The 23205-nt window shown below is 35.4% G+C and overlaps 1 pseudogene; it reads left to right on the top strand.

The window, feature by feature from the left end:
- The first annotated feature begins 4884 nt into the window (after positions 1–4884).
- On the top strand, positions 4885–6063 carry LOC110192144 (tubulin alpha-1C chain-like; annotated as a pseudogene).
- The last annotated feature ends 17142 nt before the right edge of the window (positions 6064–23205 follow it).

Here is a 23205-nt window from a genome sequence, read left to right as displayed (position 1 = left end):
CCCTATTAAGTTAGAGTTACTTAATTAGCATATTGATCCCTGGATCATCTTTTCTTTTTTTTTGGCAATTGGGGTTGAGTGACTTGCCCAGGGTCACACAGCTGGTGAGTGTCAAGTGTTTGGTCTGAGGCTGGATTTGAACTCAGGTCCTCCAGACTTCAAGGCCAGTGCTCTGTCCACTGTGCCACCTAGCTGCCCCTGTATCATCTTTTCATAAACTAATGGTATCTCCTCTCCATTCCTGCCTTGATGAGGCTGATTTGGTATGCCTAATATTTTTTAGTTAGTGTTAGCGAAAAAGGGGACTGTCTAGTCACCATTCTAGACCCTATATAAGTCCTCCCATACGGCCACAGTTCTGTCACCACCATTGTCCACCTGAAGAAAACTCATGCTTTTGGTATTATTTCCATGACCAGAACTGTTTCTGGTAGTATCTGCTGAGTAAACCTGCTCACTTTATCTACTTCCTCAGTAGCTGATATTTCCTAAAGGTCTCCCTAGAATTCACCTTCAAATATGTAATCTCTGGCCCTATCAAATGATTCTCAACCCACTTGACCTTATAAATAGAGCCAGAGTGGGCCAGAAGAAGCATCTATTTTGAACAAAGCTTTTCTCTCAGAAGGTAGGAGAGAGGCAACATGATTCAGTGGAGAGAAGCCTGAGCTTACAGACTGGAAAACTAGGATTGGAATTCTGTCTGAGAAATTATAGCTGTGTGGCCATGGGTAAGTCACTTAACCTTTTATTTCCCCCTGATAACTTTCTAAATAGCAGTTCTTTGTGTGTTTGTGTTTGTGTGTGTGTGTGTATGTGTGATTCTATGATTCTACCAGAGGTGTGGTATAGCCAGCTTGTACTGGCTGATGGGAACTGATTGTTAAGTTTCCAGTGTGAGAATTTATAACTCAGAAATCACAAAAATATGCAAATCAGACCTTGATTTATTATTTTGATGATTATCTAACCCAGGCCCACACAACCTGCAGCCTGTGAATGGAAGGATTTCCTCTACATACAAAGAGTATTTTCCTTTTCATTTTATGCATGCCCAATTCTTAGGCAAGTGGCCTGAGGCCCATAAGCAGCCTGCAGGCTGCAGGTTGTTCTGGCCTCATCTAGACTTAAGAAAGTATTGGAGAAAATGTTAATGTAGACCAAACTTAAAAGGATGTCATATATAGATATACATATATGTATGTGTATATACATATATGGGTATATGCTTACATATATACAATAACATGTATGTATATATGTGTATATGTATATGTGTGTTTGTGTCCTTCTGTGTGTGTGTGTATTTGTGTGTATATAATTTTCCCAGAGAAGCAGTTGTCAAAAAATTGCCAGCACATCTCTGTATGCACCTTTTGGCAGACTAGCAAAACCTATGAAACCCTCTCAGACTAATGTTTTTAAAGGAATAAAGAAAAATACATAAAATTACAAAGGAATTTAATTGTATAGAAATACAGTTATCATTTTTAAAAATGCATGTTCCTTAGGTTCAGAACCCCCATTGTCAACCTCTCACAGAATTTGTTTTAAGAAAGAGACAAACAATGTAAATTGTTTGTCCATGTTAAATTTCACTCAAGCTGGCTTGACACGCATTGCATAGGAGTTAGAGCAGAACTGGCTTGATTTGGAATTTGGGGTGCCCAGTTTATATACCTTTTCAATATGGGCTCCTGACAAAGGGAGCAGTTCCCTCCTCTTCTCCCCTCCTCCATCCCTTCCCTCTCTCTCTTCTTGCCCCCAGCAGAAGAATCTGTCTCCACCCAAGCCTGGGCACCTTCCACTAAAATCTCATTATTAGTAATGTCCTTCTTAAGAACTTTGGAGAAGGGGGCTGGGGGTGGAGTGGGAGATCTGAGTCTCTAAGATAATCATTTTTCACACTATGAAATATAGGCCCAGGTAAATAAAAGTACAACATACTGAGCTAGGTACTGGTAATACAAAACCCTGTTCAGAACTCAAGGAATTTACTATCTTTAATTGTTTTCATTTCACTTTAGGGAATTTTGCTATTATTTTTAGGATTGCTCTAGGCCTGCTGGACTCGTTTGAAAATGGGAAAGCAAATATGCATCAATGAAATTCTGAGTGTTTTACACAATAACTTACAGGTCCTACTATCTGTTGGTAAGTATAAGATTTCATAGTCATCTTATGCATGCATGGATCATCTTTTTTTTCTCCTTTAAACTAAATTACAATGTTTAGTATGCATTTACAACTAAATATTATCAATTGAGCTGCTTTACCAGAAAAAGTGATGTCATAATAGATGTTTAACACAAAGTTAATTGGAAAACAATATTATATATTGGGAATTTTCAGTTTTCTTTCTTTCTTTCTTTTTTTTAAGCAACTCTAGCTTAAATTCAATATGTTCCTCTGTAGGCTATGTTTATTGAAATAAAGTTACATTCAGCTATGGGTAACCTATCTTTGAACATATGCTGTAGGCGGCAATCTACCAGAGAAATGGGCAGCAAGCTGTGAGACTAAAGTTTTATCATCATCTCTATAAATCAAGATGAAAGCTATAGACTTCCTACTGTGGACCTCATACAGACTTTAGAAAAAATTGAAATATTTAGATTTTTAAAAGTACAATAAGAGAAAACACATTATTATGTATTAGTAGTTATGTAAAATCCCATTTTACTTACATAATACAGAATTCTAAAATATATATATATAAAATGATCTATCATATATACATGTATATACATGTATGTGTATATGTGTGTGTGTGTATATATATATATATGTGATAGATTAGGATGAACAATGATCATTTGACACATACCATGGTTGCAATGTTGAGGGAAGAGCCATTGTCTTAAAGTCAGAAGATTCAAGACTTCTGGGACCTTGAACAGGTAGTTCTCTTCTGTCAGACTCAAAATACTCATTTGTAAACTGGGACAACAACATTAACACTACCTGTTTCACAGCGTAGTTGAAGGAAAGAAATTTTAGGGGATGAACTTTTGTAGAAGAGTAAATGATAAGATAGTTATTATAATAATAACAATGTTGATATAGAATCATAGTAAATGAGAAGAATATGTATAAAACAGTTTACTTTTATGCAATATGAGTCTTAATGCCCAACTTTAAAATTGTAAAATGGATCATAACAGATTTGGTAATTATCCTAACAGAGACTCCCATAATAATAATGAAATTTTTCCAGTATCGATCATCCTTTAAGGTAATTTTAGAAATATTGGCACTCTTTTCCCATCAGGAAGAAGAGGATAAAAGATATTATTAGAGAGCACAATGAATACGTCAAAAAACCTGTAGAAATACATTTAGAACAAGTAGATATCATATCACTTCAGTGAGCTTTATTAAAGCTGGTAATCTCATGCTTTCGCATTTATTAAATATAACCATACGTGGTATATCTGTACGAAGCCTGTGACATAGCTCCTGTTAAATAATGGAATCAAAAAGGCCCCCATGGTCAACAAACATAGAAACTTGCTAACCAAACATCAGAATAAAAGCATCAAAAATGATTATCTGCATATTTGTTTATTAAAATGAAATAATGTGTCATGGTAATTTAAGATCAAGTAATTGCCACCAATGATAATGATACCTAGTACTTACACAATTCTGTACAGTTCAGAAGTGTTTTCCATATTATCTCATTTGGTCACCATAATAACTCTGTTAGTGCTAAGCTTATCCTCATTTTGCATTTGAGAAAAGTGAGACTGAGTGGTTTTAAGAGACTTACTAGGAGCCTAACATCCAGGAAGCATCTGAGGAAGGATTTGAATTCAAGTCTTCCCTGTTACAAGGTCAACAATCTATCCACTTCACTGTAAAGCTGTCAAAGAATGGTTACCAAATGATTATCTTTTATTAGCCTAGATTTAATGATTGGTGTAGATTATGGGAGGAAATTTTAGAAACTGTGCAACACATCATTTCGGGTATAAAACATTAGCATTTATCTACTGGATGCCTAGTAAAGTATGGCCTAGTGGCTAGAATTTTACATAAAAAATTGATATCATTTGTAGTCTGATAGATAACAAATCCTATACTACAAAGGCAGACCTCAACCTCTCCTAAAGAACTCAAGTAATAAATTGTACTGGAATTAGACCACCATCAGAAGTGGAACTTTAGCTTGTAATCATCCAAATTACACACACACACACACACACACACACACACACACAATCTGTGAATGTATACATGTGTGTATATATATGTTTGTGTACATGTATATATGTATGTGTGTGTGTATATATATACATATATATATATATATATTACTTAACAATGTTTTAAATAAAATTTACTATATCAAATACTACTCAAGAGTTTCAATTTACTTGGTTTGAACCATAAAAATCATTTAAAATATAAACAACTAGCAGAGGAGGGTAAAGTGTTATAGATCTGGATGAAATACATGCCAACACCAGTAGAGTTGAACCAAGGATGTTTTCACTAGCCTTCAGAGAATGGGCTTAAAATCTAATACTTTTCTATAACCACCAAAGGAAATTATTTTAATCAACCTATGTAATAATTCATATAAAATTAAATGTAAAATAATAGTAGCAGGATAAGGGCTTGTCCCAAGACTTGCTACTAGAATATTTTAAAAATGAGAATAAGAAGATGACAATGATGATGGTGGTGGTGATGCAGAAAGCCTCCTTTGCTGATTCATACGAGATATCAAGCCTACCAATTATGGGCATACCACCAGCCTTTGTCCTGGTTCTTCTTTTATTTTCATACTCTTTTAGGTGGTGACCTCATTAGCACACATTAATTTTACTATATCCATGCATGTTATTTCCATGTATTTGTATGTATTGATATGTATATATGTGCATATATTCAAATGTGTGTTTGTGTTTGTGTGTGTGTGTGTGCGTGCCTGCAGTAATAGATGAGGTTTGGACTGGCATCTATGACTGGCTATTCCATCTTGAGCAGCTGATCTCTGGCAAGGAATATGCTGCTAATAAATGTCAGAGGTCATTATATTGTTGGGAAGGAAATAATTGATCTTGTATTTGAGTGCATCAGAAAACTGTCAGACCAATGCACAGGGCTACAGGGATTCCTGATATTTCACAGCTTTGGGGGGTGGCACAGGTTCAGATTTCACTTCTCTGCTGATGGAGAGGCTCTCTTTTCATTATGGCAAGAAGTCCAAGCTGAAGTTTGCCGTCTACTAAACCCCACAGGTATCCACAGCTGTTAGTAGAGCCTTTTAACTCCATCCTAACCAGTCATACCATACTGGAACACTCAGACCATCCCTTCATGGTGGACAATGAAGCAATTTATGACATCTACCACCAGAACCTGAACATTGAGCACCCTACATACATCAACATCAACCAGCTCATTAGCCAGATTGTTTTCTCCATCACTGCTTCCCTGTGCTTTGATGGTGCTCTCAATGTAGACTTTACAGAGTTCTAGACCAACCTGGTGCCTTATCCTCCAATCCACTTCCCCCTCGTCACCTACTCACCCATTGTCTCTGCTGAGAAGGCCTATCATGAACAGCTCTCTGTAGCAGAGATCTTCAATGCCTGTTCTGATCCCTCCAACCAGATGGTAAAGTTTGACCCATGTCCTGCCCTTTTCACATGCTGTAGCAAGGTGATGTAGTGCTCAAGGATGTCAATGCCACCATTGCCACAATCAAGACCAAGAGAACCATTGAGTTTGTAAACTGTTCTCATACCAGCTTCAAGGTTGGTAGCAATTACCAGCCTCAAACTATGGTATCCAGTGGAGACCTGGCTAAAGTACAGAGGGCTGTATGCATGCTCAGTAACACTATAGCCATTGCCGAAGCATGGGCCATTCTGATCACAAGTTTGACCTTATGTATGCCAAATGGGCTTTTGTGCACCCCTGGTATGTGGGTGAAGACATGGAAGAAGGAGAATTCTCAGAGCTAAGAAAGATTTGGTTGCAATGGAGAAGGATTATAAGGAAATAGACATAGACTCTGTAGAGGGTGAAGATGAAAATGAGGAATTATAGAAGACATCCAGCTAACAAGCTCATCTAATCCATTCATCTTTTGTATCTTTCTCTTTTCCTACTACCCCAAAATAAAAAAACCAAATGTATATTTTCTCATTTGCAATAAAAAAAGAGAAAGCTATTCAACTCTGATGACCTGCTCAGTTAAGTCCATGGGACTAAGTGAAAGAAACTAACAGACAACAGAGGTAATATCTGGGATAGAGAGCACTAAAGATGAACAATAATTATTGCCACCTCAATTCTGTCCCATTATTCCCCCTCGTAAACCAATATGTTCTTCTCTCCAGCTTTACAAGATCAGAAGAAGAGGGAGAAATGATTTCCCAAGACAAATTTCCTTCCTCTCTAAAGAAAAGGTGATCCTTAGTTAAATGTAGAATATGGAAATATAAGACCATTCCTAGTTAATATGCACCGCCTAATTTCAGGGTGTAATAAGAGGTTGCTTAGAGTATTAATTCTAAGTTTGTTTGTAGTACTAAGATACCTTTCAAATCTCCAAAGATATACCCCTTGAAAACTTGCCACCACTCATTATTTTAGTGGGGAAGCATATTTTGGGAATCTAAGTAAATAATTCCTTTTTTCTTTTCTTTTTTTTTTTTTTTGGCTAGGCAATCGGGGTAAGTGACTTGACCAGGGTCACACAGCTATTACGTGTCAAGTGTTTGAGGCTGCATTTGAATTCAGGTCCTCCTGACTGCAGGACCTGTGCTCTATTCATTGTGCCACCTAGCTGCCCCTAATAATTCCTTTTAAACTATAGTTTCGGGATGCTATGAGGCAGTAGGTGGTCTTCTGTGATTTTGGAGGGCAAAAGGAAAAGTGTGTTTAGTGTAGTTAAAGTGAAGAAAACAGTGGCTATTAAAACTATTAGTTATTATTTTCTGTTCTTGAAGGAAAGAGAAGATATTAGAACTAGGGGCAAAGAAAGATATATTACCTAGCTCATAAAGCATCATCCTTCAAACTGTGTAGCCTATTCCACTTTGTTAAGATGGGGACCAACAATAATGCTCTACTTTTAATTTTTAACTTTCAAATAGAAGGTCCTCAAGAATAATCTGCTCAGCAAACATTTGGTCTAGAGTCTTAACATTTCTCTTCATTTGGCAAACAGTATTGTAAATGTTAAATGTTAAAGCAGAGCTAGTGGCATGTGTGTGTCATCAAATGAAATGTTCTCTGAGAATTTCTCAGGATTTTCTGGAGTTCTGTGCATTGCTCTCTGAGAAAACAAACCTGAATCACTGTTACAACTTGGGAAATGGAAGGGGATGAGATGTGATGAAAAAAGGCTTTTAGTAAGTGAAAGAATATTTTAGGTCAGTGAAAAAATGCATTTTTTGGTAGCTGAAAATTTTTCAGCATCAGCTTGTAGAATGTAGAACTATTGGGCTTAATTATAATCATATTATTTTAATATTATTAAACAGACATGTAGCACTTTGAAGGTTTCAAAGTAGTTTTAATGTCTTATCAAATTTTGGTTTTACTTGTTTTTCCCCCTAGACACTTAAGATAGGCAAAGCAAATATAATTATTTCCACTTAATAAATCTGTAAATGGAGGTTCAGAAAGATGCAGTGATTTGCTTAGGTCTTATAGCTAGTAAGTGAAAATTAGGAATTTAACATAAACATTCTGATACTAAGATCAACTTCACTTTATCCTCTTCCCATTAGTAATAGTAAAAAGCTTTTTTTTCTATTATAGATGGTTGCATTCTTTGTATTTCTAGCACCCTAATAAATGTGTGTTGATTGACAGATGTTGAAAATACTACTGTATTTTGAAGGTCAGGATGCATCAATCAGTTGAAACAATCCCAAATGCAAAGTACTTACATTGCAATGCAGATATAATAAACATACAAATAATACACAAAACAAATATAAAAAACATAAAATGTAAAATTAAATTAAAATGTATAAGGTAAATAAAGCCTATATAAAGTAATTACATTCAAGGTAAGATGTGAAGGAACGTATTAGAAATTGGGAAATGGACATCAATAAAGACTCCCTGTCAGAGGTGCTGTTTAAGCTGCATTTTGAAAGAAGAAAAGGGATTGTCCAATGCAATGAAGAGGGAACACATCTGGGATACAACCAGTATAAAAAACACTGAAGATGAAGTATTGTGTGTGAGAAATAAATAGAGACAGGTGACAGGATATAGACGTGGATATAGAGTCATTTCAAACTCAAATTAAATGTGACCCTAGGCAATCAACTTAAACTCTTGTGTTTTTAGTTTTCTTGGTTTCCTACTTTTATGTGTTGTTATGAGGATCAAATGGGATATTATTTGTAAAGTAAAAAATTTAGAACAGTGTCTGGCATGTAATATGTACTTAATGAATGGTTTCTTCCATTCTATACTTCCTCTTTCCTTTCTGCTGCACAAAGCTGCATGAAGTTTTGTTGAGACCAACTGGGTTCAAACAAGCCATATTGGTAGCCATGTTTCAAAGAAGAAATGCTATTTATATACTTGTAGCTTCTAGTAAGGGTATCTATCAAAAGTCTTAGAAAAATGGGATAAACCAGAGTCAAAGCTCTATACTCGAGCTTAAGTATTTCAATCATTTAAAATGATCTCTTATGAGGGAAAACATCATAGAAAACCCTCCTCAAGAGCAAACATTGTTGTGGGAGTACCTAGATGGTACAGCGGATAGAGCAACTGACCCTGGAGTCAGGAGTACCTGAGTTCAAATCCCACTTCATACCTATAATATTCTCTGGCTGTGTGTAACTCTAATTGCCCTCACCAAAATAAATAAATAAACGTTGTTTCATTTTTGCTTTTGCATCACTAGTTCCTAATGAGGCACCAAGAGTTTAAAGTGCATTGATTTGGATGTCAGAAAACCTTAATTTTTTTTCTGGTTCTGTCACTCACTACCTGTGTGACTCTGGAGAAGTTATTTAATCCTAGACTCAGTTTCCTTTTCATACTTGGACTACTATTCTCACAGAGAAAAAAAAGCAAGAAAAGAAGGAAGGAAAGAAGGAAGGAAGAGGAAATTATTAAGGAAAAGAAGAAAAGGTAAGAGATAGATCTCTTTGAGGAGCTTATATTCTGCTAGTGGTTGGTGTAAACAACACGTCCACAAATAAGGCAACACAATGTGCAAAAATTACAAAGTTATTCGGGCAGAATGCTAATAATTTATGTGATTGGTGGTCAAGAAACCTCATATTTGGGAGGTGGCACCTGTATTGTGATTGAAGGAACCTAAGCTGTGAAGCAACAAGCAGGTGATTAATATGATTAATACTGATTATTATGAAGCATATGTAACAAGAGGAAGGAATTAGAATAATCTCCACAAGATAAACAGTCAGCTAGATCAGGAGTGGGTAATCTGCAGCCTTGAGGCCACTCGTGGCCTTCTAGGTGCGAGGGAGTGGCCTTTTGACTGAATCCAAGTTTTATAGAACAAATCCTTTTATTAAGGAGATTTGTTCCATGAAATTAGAAGGCCACATATGGCCTCAAGGCTTCAGGTTCCCCACTCCTGATCTAGACTTTAAGGTCTTCCATTGAGAAGGAACCCACTATCTCTCAAAGCAGCTTATCCAACTTGTATATATCTTTCATTGTTTGCATGCCTTCCATTATATTAAGCCAAAATTTGATGTTTTATTTTTGCTTTTGATCATCGATTGTAACTTTCTCCCACATCTCTGAGTAGTATAAGAGCTCTTCCAAATATTCCTCCCTCACCTTCTTTTCTGTTGGCTAAACATCTCTAATTCCATCAAACAATCCTCAAATAGTATAATCTCTAGAACCTTTATTGTCCTGGTTACCATCCTCTGTATACTCCAGCTATTTCATATCTTTCCAAAAATGTGGTATCTAATTATGGCTGTACATTATTTCTAAACTGGTTTGGGAGAAAAGAGAAATCATAAAGGAGATGATAGACTGCAGAGATAAAGGAGGTTTGAGGGTATAGACATCCTGATGAGAATTAAGAGAAGCTTCTATAGGTATAGACCAAGGAGAGAAATGGAAAGAAAAGTGATTGTTAGAAAAAAAAAAGAAAATTATAGTTTTGAAAATAATCACGGAGCAGTGCCAGAGGGTCATGGTAAGTTCTGTGGTGTTGCCTGAGTACTTGAAGTGAAATAATGGAGTAGAATGTTGCAGCTGTTCAGGTGGTATAATTTTTTTTTTTTAACACTGAGAGAGAAATACAAATGAATAAGACTTAAATCCTATTCTTAAGAAGCTTGTTGACTAAGGGAATGAGACATGTCTATCATGTGTGTACATGCACATATACATATATACACACACGCATATAAACACACATATGTGTATAGGAAGAGAGGCAAAGCCAAGATGGTAGAGTAGAGAAACGTTTAGCTGAACTTTCCAAATTCCTCTCAAAACAGCTCTAGAGTAACACCTCAAATCAAATTCTGAAGCAGCAGAACCAGCAAAAGATCAGGTATTCCAAGTCCTAGTCTTAGAAAACATAGGAAGTCAACAGGAAAGCTATGTTGCACAAGGGTGGTGGTGGGCCCCTGGAGCAAAGCACAGGATGCACAGGTCCTATATGGGGGTAGGGGTACATGGACTTCAGCAACAGTTTCAGGAACCCTTAGCTCATGAACTCTGTGTGTGTGTGTGTATCTCAGGGGGTGGGTGAGTTGAACAAATGCTCAGAAGGAGATTGCAGAGGATGCTTTAGTGAGGCTGGGTTCAGGACCTTGTAATATTACTCATAGAGCTCTGGATCAAATCCCAGGGCCAAGAAGAGTAATAGCGCCTTTCTGCAGGGGAGTAAGGGTTTTGGTTCATGGTTCCAGGGCAGAGAAGAGTGCTCTTGGTCACTCACAGGGGAATACAGACTCTGGTTTCAACCCCAGGACAGAGACAATTAGCAATTGTGGCCACAGGAGAGCTGGGGGACCTGGACACAGTCTCAGGGGTAAGAAGAGGTCTAGTACTGGTGTATAGGAGAGAACAAGCTCCCTTCCCGGGTAAAAAATAGAGCACAGACCAGGAGAGCAGTGACCACATCTCTTCTTAGATGATACCATCTTGAAAGAACCAAAAACTTACAGACCTGCAGAGAAAGCTCTGAAAACAGCAGCAAGAAAGGCCTGAAGCATGAAATGGTGCCCTCTCCACCCAGGAATCAGAGCCCAACTGTAACATAGAGTTGAAAGTTAGGAAATAGAAAAATGGAAAAATGAACAAACAAAAAAAAAACTTGAGCATAACAAGTTACTATGGTAGCAGGGAGGCTCAAGACACAAACTCAGCAGACAAAGATGTCAAAGCAGCTACAAGAAAAACCTCAAAAAACATGCAACCCCCCAATAGGAATTCCAGGAAAAGCTTGAAAAAGATTTTAAAAATTAAATAAGAGAGGTACAGAAAAAAATTGGGAAAACAAATGAGAGTGAAATGAGAGAGTCAGCAGCTTGGTAAAAGAGGCACAAAAATGTTGAAGAAAATAACACCTTAGAAGGCAGAATTGGCCAAATGGAAAAAAAAAAAGTTTAAAAGATCACTGAAAAAAAAATTCCTTAAAAATTAGAATTCATCAAGTGAAAGATAATGTATCCTAGAGACACCCAGAAAGAATAAAACAAATTAAAAATTTAAAAAAAGTGATGAAAATGTAAAATATCTCATTGGGGAAAAAAACAGACCTGGAAAATAGATCAAGGACAGATAACTTGAAAATTATTGAATTACCTGAAAACCATGATCAAAAAAAGAGCCTAAGTATCATCTTTCAAGAAATCATCAAAGGAAACTGCATTCTAGAACTGGAGGGTAAAATAGAAATTGAAAGACTCTACAAATCACCTCCTGAAAGAGATGCCAAAATGAAAACTCCCAAAAATATTATAGCCAAATTCCAAAGTTCCCTGGTCAAGGAAAAAATGTTGCAAATGGTTGGAAACAATTTAAATGTCATGGGGCCACAGTTAAGATCAGAAAAGTTTCAGCAGTTTCCACATTAAAGGAATACAGGACTTGGAATGTAGTATTCTAGAACACAAAGGATCTAGGATTACAATCAAGAATAACCTATTCAGCAAAACTGAGTATAATTCTTCAGGAAAAAATAGATGTTTAATGAAATAGGGAACTTCCAAGCATACCTGATTTTGGCTGTGAAGTATAAAACTCAAGAGAAGCACGAAAGAGTAAACATGAAAGTGAAATCATAAGGGAATCAATAAGAGTAAAATGTTTACATTCCTATATAGGAAGATTGTAATTGAAACTCCTAATTCCTAAGAATTTTAACATTATTAGGGCAGTTTGAAATATATATAGATAGAAATCATGTGTAGTAGATGACTATGTCAAGATAATAGATGAAAATTATATTAATTGAGAGGGTGTGAAAGAGGGATGCCCTGGGAGAAAGGGGAAGGGACAGGAAGAGCGGGGAAATTATTTCACATAAAAGAGGTGCAAAAAGAAGAGATTTTAAAATGGATGGGAAGATGGGGACTGGGCAATTATTGAACTTTACTCCCATAAGAATTGGCTTAAAGAATGGATAACACACTCAGTTGGGCTTAGAAATCTGTCTTAATCTACTGGAAATAGTAAAGGAAAAGGATAAGAGAAGGGGACAGAGGCTGATTGAAGGGAGGGTGTGTTGAAAGAAGATGTACTCAGAAGCAACACGTATTTTTGAGGAGAAACAAGAGAGCGAGAGATGGAGAGAGACAGAGAGAGACAGAGATACACACAGAGAGAGAAAAAGAGAGAGAAACAGAGACAGAGAAGAAGAAGAAGAAGGAGAAGGAGAAGGAGGAGGAGGAGGAGAAAGAAGGAAGAAGAAAATGGGATTAATAATCATAACTGCCAGTGTGAATAAAATTAACTCATCCATAAATCAGAAGTAGATGCTGGAATGAATTAAAAATCAGAATCCAATATATTGTTTACAAGAAATGCACTCGAAAGAGATACACATAGAGTAAAAATAAAGGGATGGAACAGAATTTTATTCTTCAGCTGAGGGAAAATAAAACAGGGTTAGCAATCATGATCTCAGTAAAAGAAAAGCAAAAATAGATTGAATTAAAAGATACAATCAGGGAAACTATATTTTGCTAAAAGTACTACAGACAATAAAGTCATATAAATACTTAACATATCTATATGCTAGATGCCATAACAACCAAATTCTTAAAGGAAATTTAATTGAGTACAGGAGGAAATAAATAGTAAAACCATACAAGTGGGGGATATCAACTTGCCCTTTTCAGAACTAGATAAATCTAACCATAAAATAAACACAAAAAAATGAAGAAAATTAATAGATTTTTTAGAAAAGTAAACATGATAGACCTGTGAAGAAATTGAAGGGGAATAGAGAGGAGTTTGCCATTTTACAACCACAAATAATATTTTCATAAAAAGTAGCCATATATTGAGGTATAAAACCTCACAACCAAATAGAGAAGAGGAGAATATTAAATACATCCCTTTCAGGCCATAATACACACAGAAAAAATTCTATTCAATGAAGGGTTGTGAAAACAAAGATTAAAAAATAATTTGAAACTAAGCAGTCTAATTCTAAATAATGAGTGAGTCAAAGAACAAATAATAGAAGTAACCAATAATTCCATTAAAGAAAATGAAAACAATGAGACAACATACCAAAATTATAAGATAGGCTAAAGTAATACTTAAGGCAAAATTTATATCACTAAGAGCTTACCTCAATAGAGTAAAGAGCAGATCAGTAAATTAAGCACGTAAATAAAAATAATGGAAAAAGAACAAATTTAAATTCCAGTTAAACATAAAATTAGAAATCCTGAAAATCAAAGAAGAGATGAACAAAAATGAAAATGAGAAAGCCATTGAACTGATAAATAAAAGTAGAAGCTGGCTTTGTTGAAAACCAAACCAAAAGAAAACAAAAGAAAACAGAATAGATGAACCATAGGTTAAAATGATTAAAAAACAAAGAAAACCAAATGGACAGTATCTAAAATGAAATGGGTAAATTTACCACGAATGAAGATACAATCACAGCAATTATTAGCAAATATTTTGCCCAGTTATACACCAATAAATTTGACAACCAAAGGGAAATGGATGATTATTTACAAAAATATGAGTTGCCTGCATTAACATAAAAAGAAACAGAATACTTAATGCTTTCTTTGGAAAGGAAATGGAACAAACCACAAAATGAGCTTCCTAAGAAAATGTCCCTAAGATCAGATGGATTAAAAAATGAATTCTACCAAAATATTTAAAGAACAATTAATTCTAATACCACATAATCTATTTGGTAAAAACACACAAAGAAGGAACCTTACCAAATTCCTTTTACAACATAAATATGTTGATGATATCTAAAACAGGAACAGAAAAATAGAAAAAAAAATGCAGATCAACTTTCCTAATGAATATTGTTGCTAAAAATTTAAATATTGTTGCTAAAATTTTAAATGAAATGCTAATAAGGAGATAACAGCAATATATCACAAAGATTATCCACTATGACTAGCAGGATTTATATTAGGAATGGCAGGCTAGTTCAACATCATGAAAACTTTTGGCATAAGTTACCATCAGTTATAAAAACAATAAAAATCTTATGAATATCTGAATAAATGAAGAAAAGCCTTTTGAGGAAAAAAAGTAACATTCATTCCCATTAAAAACACTATACAGCAAAGAAATAAATGGAACTTTCCTTAAAATCATAAGAGGTATCTACCTAAAACCATCAGCAAATATTAACCAAATGGGAGTAAGCTGGGGGATAAGCTAGAAACTTTCTCAGTAAGATCAGAGGCATAGCAAGGACACTCATTACCACACTTGTTATTCAATATTGTTCTAGAAATGCTAGCTATAGGACATGATGAAATGCTAAACATCATGAATACTACCATAACTCTCTTAGAAAAAGTAGGATGCAAAAAAGAAGATATCTTTGGCAAAAGTCATATGGGTAGATTTGAATAGAATTGGTGACCAGGTACAGGTGTGTGTGTGTGTGTGTGTGTGTATATATATATATATATTAAGAGGATGTCCCAAAAGTCTTAGTATAGTTTTAAACTGTGATCAATTACAATAGTTTTGATAACTTTGATAATTTATCCTTATTCTTCTTGACTTATCTACTTATCTGCATTGTTTGATAGCATTGCTCACTTCTCTTTAGGTTTTCAAGACATTCTCTCCTTTGCCTACCTATCATGAGTGTATGTATGTATGTGTGTGTGTATGTGTATGTACATACATACATACATACATACAAATGCAATGCAGCAAAAAATGGAAAAGAAAAAAATCCAAGTGGATTTGATTATTTGACAGTTAGGACATTCATGATATTTTCATTTGAAATTATGGAGTTTTTTCACTGTTGACAACCAAGTCAGGTTATTCATTTCCCACTACTCTGGCTACTTTTACCTTCGCATCTCTTTCACTGCCTAATAGAATGTGTTGCATGTGGTATTTAATAACCATTTATTGGATGAATTGAATAAATGAATGTTTCAGCTCCCTGCATTTACTACTTTTTAGGGGTTAGATCAGATTGAAAAAAGTTCATTTTAGTATGGTTCTTTTTAAGTGCAACAAGATTCCCCAGGTTCCTCAGATTGCTCATAAAATCATGAAAAAAATTATTTTCAGATCATGAACTACAGATTTGCCCTATAGAAAACCCCCTGCCCTTAAAAATTTACCACTCACAATATTTTTACTGAATATTTTGTCAATGGATAGCATCCGTGAAATTTTTTTTAATATACTGATAATTGCATTTCACTATAATTGGCTTCCACTCCCCTTTTATAACCCTGTGTATTTTATTTTATTAATTTAAAAAGAGTACTTTGAGAATGGGTCCTTAGGCTTCACCAGACTGATAAAATGGTCCTATCTCACACAAAAAACAAAACAAACATCACAATTACTACTAGAGTAAGAACTTTCATCTAGACCTAGTTATGTTTTTGTTGTTTAGTTATTTTTCAATCACATCTGACTCTTTGTGATCCTTTTTGGGATTTTCTTAGCAAAGGTACTGCAATGGTTTGTCATTTACTTCTCCAATTCATTTTACAGATGAGGAAACTGAGGCATGTATGATTAAGTGACTTACCCATGGTGACACAGCTACTAAGAGGCTGAGGTCAGATTTGAACTCAGGAAGAAGAGTTATCTTGAGTGCAGTTTCTGCACACTACCCACTGTACTACCTAGCTGCCCATACATAACCATAGGAGATCGTCTATTTTAAGCAAGTTTAGAAATTAACTTATGACCACAATGCGTACCACAACTTCCTTTCATTTTCATTGATTCTTCTTATTGGGTATTGAATTCCTCTTTGGTCTAACTTGTCAGTGGAGTAGCTTTACAGAATAAAACATATTCAGAAATTACACACATATCACAAGCCTGTTGTTTCTCACCTGCTGACATACTAAATTTTATTTTGGGAATGTTCTTTGGTTCCTCCTTGTCCTGAGTCTGCTAGTTCTCTTCTTGAATAAAGTATTCATGATATTGAGGCATGAGCCTTTTTCATTCTCCACAAGACATTAGTCTCTCAAATTTCTAACTCTCAACAAAGTTTTCTAACATATTTTTTAGTTTTCCCCTGTGCCCACATTTTTGTTGATTTCATCAAATACTCAAATGTATGCAGATTTAATTTGTTGTCTCTTATCAGGTTCGTTGTAAAACTTCTTTAACCTCATTTTTTTCACTAGATGTTGCACATAAGCTAGAATTATCTCTTAATGTTCTTTTTGCAAGTCGTTTTGTGAGCACTGATATACAGGATGACCAATTCCCTTGTGAAATCAGGTTTTTTGTTGCCTTTTGGATATATGATAAAACCAACTTGAACACTTTTTTGTCTCTTGAAGAGGAACACGTAATCCATCCTTCCAAATTAAGATTTTTTTTTGTCTTCTAATTTCATTTCTATCTGGAACACTTGTATCACTTATAAATATATAATTTATTGGTTTTGCTTATCATGTAAACTGGCTCATAATGGAACTCAATAAATGCTTATTTATTACTTGATTTACTGATTCATATATAGACTGAGCAACTTATTATTTTGATTTTAAGGCCCATAATCCTAGAAATTTGTGAAAAATGAAAATGCAAGCTTCATGTGAGCTACATTATTTAGTGATGCAGCAAAATAAAACATAATCAGTTAAACAATTAGAAATAAATCCACCGGCTTCTCCTAGTGTAAATCAAACTGTATATTCAGAAGAAAATAAATAAACAATTGTTTCCATCAAAATGTTAATAATAAAGGGGGCTCATGAATAAGAAAAAATCAATTTTCAGAGGAATAAAATACAGCAAACATAACTTCACATCCTACTTTCACAGAGTTAACCAAATAGTTTTTAAAGCACAGATCAACAGTAAAGAGGGAAAATGGCAGGGGGAATAGAGAAGAGAGAGAGAGAGAGAGGGGAGTGGAGGGAAGGGAGAGTTTAAGGAGAGATCTGTGTCATAGAATGTTTGAATCTCATAATTGAATAGGAGCTCAGAGGTCCTTTGATCTAGCCTCTAGTCTATACAAAGCATGAATACTATCTGCAACATCTCCAGTGTCAGGCAATAAGCATTTATTAAGCAAAAACCTTCAGCCTGAAGACTTTCAGAGATTAGATATCCTCTGTCCCCTAATATAACTCACACCGTACTTGTATAGAGTTGTTTCTCTTATGTGGTTAGTACGTGGTGCAGAGGATATGGCACTGGACCTAAAATCTGATGGAAATAAGTTCAAATCCGGCTTTGTCTCTGTCTACTTTAGTTTCCTCATCTGCAAAAAGGGGATCATAATATCTACCTCCCAAGGTTGTCATAATGATCCAACAACGTATACATAAAGTGTTTAACAATCCTTAAAGTACTATATCATTGCTAGCTATGGTGAACATATTGATGATATACAATTGTGAATCTGCCTTTCAATAATAGGATTTAACCTGCTCAGTAATCACTGAAAATAATTACAATTATCAATTGACATCTTACTGTTCTTTGGTATTTGGAATTAAGGTCACGATAATAGGCTTATCTTATCTGAGGATCTCACCAGAAATTATCTCAGAAAAGGAGTCATCAGTGGCCCATTGACCAGAGTGAGGCCTATGTTTTTGGTAGCTCACATTGCTGAAATTCATTAATTTAAAACTGACTTGACTCTGATAAGGAGTTGCACCTCAGGAACTCTCAAATCTGGCTAACAATCTAGACTACAGAGTGTGTGATTTTCTCTCTTATTTAACAAAAGCTGGGATAGAATTGGGCTAATGAAAGAGCAGAATGGAGCAATTTTAATAAGATGAAATAGACTAATAACAGTGGACTTCAGCTCTTCCCAGGAACTTTCACTTTCTTCTTTCTGGCAAAGCAACAGAATTAAGCACACACATGTAGAAAGAGACATAAGAGGAAGTCTAGTCCAAACTGGACATGGATCTGCCTAATGAAATATTGAAGAGGCCATGTGGCCTCTGCTCACAAAACTCCAGAATACCTACCATGTTCTTAGTTAAGGCATAACATTTGAAGAAAACTGAAATTATTAGGACATCCTTTTTTAAAAAAAAAGAAATCAAAATCCAAATTGCACCCACCCACTACTCTTAGTTTTTTCCCTCTGGTGGCAAGAAAAATAAATCTTAATCCTCTAAAACCTTTAAATATTTGCATCATCTGAAATGATGAATTTATGTAAGGCCTCTTGAATATGGGGAAAAAAGGCTACTTGTGGCTAGGTACTTAAATAATAGTTCTTTACTTAGCCTCTCACACACTGGGTTTTCTCGTTTGTAAAATGTTAATAATAATAATAGCAGACCTCTGATGGCCATTGCAACAATCTAATGAGTTGAAAATTATCATGTTTTTTAAACTTCAAAGTGTCGTATAAAAGTCATCAGTCACTACCATTATTACTACTACTACTTAACGCTGGAAGATAATTAAGATAATCAGAGATTTAGATCTGGAAAGACCCATCAAGATCATTTAATAACATCCTCTCATTTAAAAGATGAGTTTCACAAGTGATTACTGTGACAGTACCAAGTACAGTAGGACATTCACTGACCACATGAAAGCAGAATACATGTTTCTGCAGGGGAGAGACCATTCCTCACTTCATCTTATATTCTTAATGGCTAGCTTAGCACCTCATATGTAGGAGATTCTTAATTAGTGCTTGTTGAATTCAGAATGCCTTTTTCTGTGTTAGAATGAATGGGAGTGGCTCCTTTGTTTCTTCTAATTCTGTCTAACATTGCATTAGCTTTTCAGAAGTAGTGTCACACTCCAGTCATATTTTGTTTATAGTCTCTAAAATCCCAAGCCCTTTTCTCTTTAACTGTTTTCTAGCCATGTCTTTCCTAATGTGTCCTATTTCAGTGGATTTTTTAAAGGAAATCTAGGACTTTATATCCATGTATGTTATGCTTTATCCCATGATTTATATGTCAAAACCTTTTTTTGGGGGGCTTTCTCATTGAGACATTTTTCATGTTAATTATCTTATTCAGGATGTATAGAAGAAATAGCAGAGTTGTGGGCAGATGAACCAGCCTCAGTTAAAGCCAATGAAGTTGCCAGAAATGGTAATATGTGTTGGCAAATTTGTGAATGAGAGAAGAGTGAGAAGGATGCCTTGCCCATGAAAAAGGAATATTATGCATCAAAGTTAGAAGAGTAAAGTAAGAACCAAGATGTATTATTGCTCAGTGCACTTAAAATAAATCTAAATTAACTTCATGAAGGGAGGCCATTTGACCATATGGTATAGAACTCTAACTGAATAGAAAGCTAATTAAATAGGGAAATGTCTGAATCCCCAAGTTTAATTTTCAAAATAGCCACTCCAGCTCAAATGAAATCTTGTGTGCTTTCTATCAAATCCTGCTGCTGGCACTTAATGTATTTAAGTGAAAGGACTTTAAGTGTTTACATTCTCTGAAATTATAAATGTATGTAAGACCTCTTGATACAGGAGAAAAAAAAACACAACTACTTGTGGCCAGGTGCTTAAAAAATCAGTTCACTATTTTATGAAGCTGAAAAGGGATTGCCTTCACTAGGTTTGGGTAGAAAGTTCTAAATCGCCTTAATGATAGACCATTTTACCCCTGGGAGATAAAAGATTTGCAAAAAAAAAAAGAAGAAAAAAAGTGGTTGCTATAATTTTACATGAAAATAAGAGATCCTTTTAAATTACAATTCTAGCTTATTACCATTTGAACAGACATCCTATGAGCCAAAAGAAAATGTATCTTCATCTTTTATTGCATAAACTTGCAATTGCCAAAGCTACGCCTATACATTCTGATGTAATGCAATTTCATAAATCTTCATTTGTCTTTAGTAATGAAAGCTCCATGACTTTTACATCAAATATCTAGAGGAACTAAAAATGTATTACTACTTGTCTTTGTAATATGTCCATCAGATTGTCATCTCTATATTTAGTTTATTGACTTTGAACATGGGCTTAAAGCCAATTTGAGAATAAATGGAAGAGAATATTTGGAGAATATGAATAAGAGATGAAAGGCCCCTTGAAATCCTGGGCTCTCCCAAGGGCAGAAATCAATAAAATGGCACCACTCCAACACTCTAGCAAAGGAAAACAGAGGCCAAGTACTTAGATACTATAAACAGCCATAAAAGCTGCGGTGTACGGGAAAGCTAGAGAGATTCAATACAGGAATTTTATGTTGTGATGTGAAATAAAAATGAAAAATAACTGAGAGGCAAGTGTAAAGAAACAGTGATGGCCCCGTGAAAAGTGGTCTAAGTTTTGTGTTTATCTTTCACAGTTATATGTATCTTCAGATACCATATCATATCCATTGAGGGAAGAACACTTAGAAAATGGATGTAAAATATTCATGCTTATACGAAGAAACACAGAAACTTAATAGTAAAGGGACCTCAGAGGTCATATATTACTATATGTACTTGAACAGAAATTCATACCATATTTAGTCCAGGACAATTTTTTGTTTGTATTTTTAATTCAATAAAGAGTCAGTGAGTCTTAGAAGATAGAAAGATGGCTTTAGATAACTTTCAAAAATTATAAATTGTTTAGTATTTGATGATCTTCATTGATATGAGTTTCTTCACTGGGAGCTCCCTGTATCACTGAAATCATAGATCAAGTCTCTGTCTCTGTCTCCCTCTCACTATAAGATATGGATTCATGTATATGGATACACACACACACACACACACACATGCACATACACATATTATATGCACACATATATGCATACATATGTGTGTATATATATGTGTGTGCACACATACGCATGTGTGTGTATACATCCTATAATAATTTCATTTCACTTCACATCTGCTGCTGTGCCTGGTTTCAACTCTAGTGAACAGGATTCTCCATCACCAGGTACTTCCTGGTATCCGCCCTTCACAACTCTGGTTTCCAGCATCATTTTGTGTGTTGTCTCCCCTTTTAGATTGTAAGCTCCTTGAGAGCAGAGACTGTCTTTCTTTTTATTAATTTTATCCCTAGCACTTAGAAAAGTGCCTGGCACTCAGTAGGAGCTTAAGAAATGCTTATTAGATTGTATATAATACACATACATATGCATATAGATAGAGATCTATGTCTATTACGTGTCAACAGGACTTTTATATGCATATGTGATGTGTATGTGGGAGAAGAGAAGTGTGGGAATTGAGTGAACCAAACTATCTTCATCTCGTGACTCAAATCTAGATCTTGCTCAGTTCCCATCTTATTCAACTATGGGCTAATCCAATTTCTATCTTTTGAGAAAACTTTATTCAGTTATGGGAATTGTGAGAAAAGTTGCTTGCATTTTTGGGCCTGGCCCTGCATGATTGGGAATCTGGACCACCTCTCCTTGTTGCTTAGAGACCTTTAACTAAGGACATATGTTATGCTAACCAGAAACCCAATTAGATCTGAAGGTTGAGGCAAGGAATTTTCTCACACTTATACATCTCAAGTAATCCATATGTCTTATCTAAAAATTGGCCCCATATTAATCAGTCATTTTTTTGTCCATATTCCTTTGATTAAATACAAACCCTTGGGAGGAGTAGGACACCTGTTTTTGTGATTTCATGGAATTGTACTTATTTGCTACCCCCCCTCCCCACTCAGAAAGCCCTTAACTTTCCTCCAGTTAGAAATAAGATTACCCAATTTTGCATTCTGAGTAATCATTTTCTTTTAATTAAATGGTCTTATTTGAGTAATTGTGTAGAATGATTAAAAATCTGTTCCCCTCACCCTGTATTTGTGGTGCAATGACAAGCTGAGGAAGGACTGGTCCCAATTTGTTAAGCAATTGACATGCATTGTTTAATGAATTGATATGCTCAGGACCTCAAACGTTTGTTTCTTCAGTCATTTCAAATTTCACCTGCCACACTAGGTAAAAACTGTTGCCATGCCACTCTTGTATAGGCACAGAGGTCACCTTCCAGAAGCTGGGGAAGGTTAGGAGCAGCTTTGTGGAGAGCAATGCTGGCACTCGCACCAGCACTGCCTGAAAACAGGGTACTCAATTAACTGAGAGATAAATGGATGAGACGTATAGTTCTATGAACATAGACACATACTCTTACAAAAGGAATATGACAGAAAAGAAAGTAAGGTTAGAAGTAGCTTCATTGAGCATGACACCTGGAAGGAGAGGAGAGAGCTGAATATGGACTCAAAGGAGAACCAGACCTGGCAATGGAGAATTAAGTTGCAGAGAGAAACCAACTTTGGGAGCCTAGCTGAAGAACCTGCTCATCAAAGTTAGGGTTCCTAGTGTTGAGTTTTGTTTGGAATCTATAAGAAAAGAAAAGACACAGAGCATTGTAATTGCCATGCCCATGCATATTTTCTCATGTATTCCTCACTTTTACTGTAACCCAAGATTTGTGTCCACTCTTTTCATGACTACTTCATGTACTTTTGTTAGACTGATTCTGGGGGATGGAGACAAGATGGCAGAGTGAAAACGGGTACTCACCTGAGCTCTCCCTCAAACCCCTTCAAATACCTTTAAAAAGTGATTCTGAACAAATTGTAGAATGGCA

Source organism: Phascolarctos cinereus, unplaced genomic scaffold, assembly GCF_003287225.1.
Source record: "Phascolarctos cinereus isolate Bilbo 61053 unplaced genomic scaffold, phaCin_HiC Scaffold_2;HRSCAF=192, whole genome shotgun sequence".
Lineage (NCBI taxonomy): Eukaryota > Metazoa > Chordata > Mammalia > Diprotodontia > Phascolarctidae > Phascolarctos > Phascolarctos cinereus.
The sequence above is the reverse complement of the archived record's forward strand: the minus strand, read 5'-3'. Positions and strand labels throughout refer to the sequence as shown.